Source organism: Cherax quadricarinatus, chromosome 32, assembly GCF_038502225.1.
Source record: "Cherax quadricarinatus isolate ZL_2023a chromosome 32, ASM3850222v1, whole genome shotgun sequence".
In the NCBI taxonomy this organism is placed as follows: Eukaryota; Metazoa; Arthropoda; class Malacostraca; order Decapoda; family Parastacidae; genus Cherax; species Cherax quadricarinatus.
Window position 1 is genome coordinate 26,460,343 of NC_091323.1, and position 3,404 is coordinate 26,463,746.

Below are 3,404 nucleotides of genomic sequence, written 5' to 3' on the forward strand. Positions count from 1 at the left end.
TTTGTTTTTTAATTGCCTTTTATAGTAATTTTAGTAAAATCTAATTTTTAATTGTATATCTCCCATTTCCAAACAAAACGAGGTGACCCAGGTAAGAAAACATACCCATTATTCATTCACTATTCACATAATCATTCCTTACACAGATAACCCACACATAACCATTCCTTAGCTGTCTTTCCAGAAGTTTCAAACATCCTGGCAATCATTTAAATGTGGGTATTTAGTAGCCGCTGCCCAGCGGTGAGAGGAGCGACTCTCATTGCTGAGGTCCAGGGATTAAAACCTGGACTTTAATATAAAAAAATTTGTATGGTAGTAGGTTGGTAGACAACAACCACCCAGGGAGGTACTACCGTCCTGCCAAGTGAGTGTAAAACGAAAGCCTGTAATTGTTTTACATGATGATAGGATTGCTGGTGTCTTTTGTCAGTCTCATAAATATGCAAGATTACAGGCATGTCTTGCTACTTCTACTTACACTTAGGTCACACTACACATACATGTACACGTTTATTTATACACACTCATCGGAGTTTTCTTTGATTTTATCTTAATAGTTCTTGGTCTTATTACTTTTCCTTTTATATCCATGGGGAAGTGGAATAAGAATCTTTCCTCCGTAAGCCATGCGTGTTGTAAAAGACGACTAAAATGCCGGGAACAATGGGCTAGTAACCCCTTTTCCTGTAAAGATTACTAAAAAGAATAAGAAGAAGAAAATTGTCAAAGTGGGAAGTCTGAATGTGCGTGGATGTTGTGCAAATGATAAGAAAGAGATGATTGTGGATGTTATGAATGAAAAGAAACGATGTCCTGGCTTTAAGTGAAACAAAGCTGAAGGGGGTGGGAGAGTTTCAATGGAGAGGAATAAATGGGATTAGGTCAGGGGTTTCAAATAGAGTTAGAGCTAAAGAAGGAGTAGCAATAATGTTGAAGGATAAGCTATGGCAGGAAAAGAGGGACTACAAATGTATAAATTCAAGGATTATGTGGAGTAAAATAAGGATTGGATGTGAAAAGTGGGTTATAGTAAGTGTGTATGCACCTGGAGAAGAGAGAAGTGTAGAGCAGAGAGAGAGATTCTGGGAAATGTTGAGTGAATGCGTGGGGAGTTTTGAATCAAGTGTGAGAGTAATGGTGGTTGGGGATTTCAATGCTAAAGTGGGTAAAAATGTTATGGAGGGAGTAGTAGGTAAATTTGGGGTGCCAGGGGTAAATGTAAATGGGGAGCCTTTAATTGAGCTATGTGTAGAAAGAAATTTGGTAATAAGTAATACATATTTTATGAAAAAGAGGATAAATAAATTTACAAGGTATGATGTAGCACGTAATGAAAGTAGTTAGATTATGTATTGGTGGATAAAAGGTTGATGGGTAGGCTCCAGAATGTACATGTTTATAGAGGGGCAACTGATATATCAGATCATTATTTAGTTGTAGCTACAGTTAGAGTAAGAGGTAGATGGGAAAAGAGGAAGGTGGCAACAACAAGTAAGAGGGAGGTGAAACTGTATAAACTAAGGGAGGAGGAAGTTCGGGTGAGATATAAGCGACTATTGGCAGAAAGGTGGGCTAGTGCAAAGATGAGTAGTGGGGGGGTTGAAGAGGGTTGGAATAGTTTTAAAAATGCAGTATTAGAATGTGGGGCAGAAGTTTGTGGTTATAGGAGGGTGGGGGCAGGAGGAAAGAGGAGTGACTGGTGGAATGATGAAGTAAAGGGTGTGATAAAAGAGAAAAAGGTAGCTTATGAGAGGTTTTTACAAAGCAGAAGTGTTATAAGAAGAGCAGAGTATATGGAGAGTAAAAGAAAGGTGAAGAGAGTGGTGAGAGAGTGCAAAAGGAGAACAGATGATAGAGTGGGAGAGGCACTGTCAAGAAATTTTAATGAAAATAACCCTTGTGGCTTAGCGCTTCTTTTTGATTATAATAATAATTAATGAAAATAAGAAAAAAATTTGGAGTGAGTTAAACAAGTTAAGAAAGCCTAGGGAAAGTATGGATTTGTCAGTTAAAAACAGAGTAGGGGAATTAATAGATGGGGAAAGGGAGGTATTAGGTAGATGGCGAGAATATTTTGAGGAACTTTTAAATGTTGAGGAAGAAAGGGAGGCAGTAATTTCATGCACTGGCCAGGGAGGTATACGATCTTTTAGGAGTGAAGAAGAGCAGAATGTAAGTGTGGTGGAGGTACGTGAGGCATTACGTAGAATGAAAGGGGGTAAAGCAGCTGGAACTGATGGGATCATGACAGAAATGTTAAAAGCAGGGGGAGATATAGTGTTGGAGTGGTTGGTACTTTTGTTTAATAAATGTATGAAAGAGGGGAAGGTACTTAGGGATTGGCGGAGAGCATGTATAGTCCCTTTATATAAAGGGAAAGGGGACAAAAGAGATTGTAAAAATTATAGAGGAATAAGTTTACTGAGTATACCAGGAAAAGTATACGGTAGGGTTATAATTGAAAGAATTAGAGGTAAGACAGAATGTAGGATTGCAGATGAGCAGGGAGGCTTCAGAGTGGGTAGGGGATGTGTAGATCAAGTGTTTACATTGAAGCATATATGTGAACAGTAGATAAAGGTAGGGAAGTTTTTATTGCATTTATGGATTTAGAGTCCCCTCAAGGAAGGTTCCTTGATGTTGGTGAGGGGCTCTTGATTTAGGGAATTGGATCTGTGCTCCAGTTCCCCAAATTAAGCCTGAATGCCTTCCATATCCCCCCCAGGCGCTGTATAATCCTCCGGGTTTAGCGCTTCCCCTTTGATTATAATAATAATTATGGATTTAGAAAAGGCATATGATAGAGTGGATAGAGGAGCAATGTGGCAGATGTTGCAAGTATATGGAATAGGTGGTAAGTTACTAAATGCTGTTAAGAGTTTTTATGAGGATAGTGAGGCTCAGGTTAGGGTGTGTAGAAGAGAGGGAAAATACTTCCCGGTAAAAGTAGGTCTTAGACAGGGATGTGTAATGTCACCATGGTTGTTTAATATATTTATAGATGGGGTTGTAAAAGAAGTAAATGCTAGGGTGTTCGGGAGAGGGGTGGGGTTAAATTATGGGGAATCAAATTCAAAATGGGAATTGACACAGTTACTTTTTGCTGATGATACTGTGCTTATGGGAGATTCTAAAGAAAAATTGCAAAGGTTAGTGGATGAGTTTGAGAATGTGTGTAAAGGTAGAAAGTTGAAAGTGAACATAGAAAAGAGTAAGGTGATGAGGGTATCAAATGATTTAGATAAAGAAAAATTGGATATCAAATTGGGGAGGAGGAGTATGGAAGAAGTGAATGTTTTCAGATACTTGGGAGTTGACGTGTCGGCGGATGGATTTATGAAGGATGAGGTTAATCATAGAATTGATGAGGGAAAAAAGGTGAGTGGTGCGTTGAGGTATAT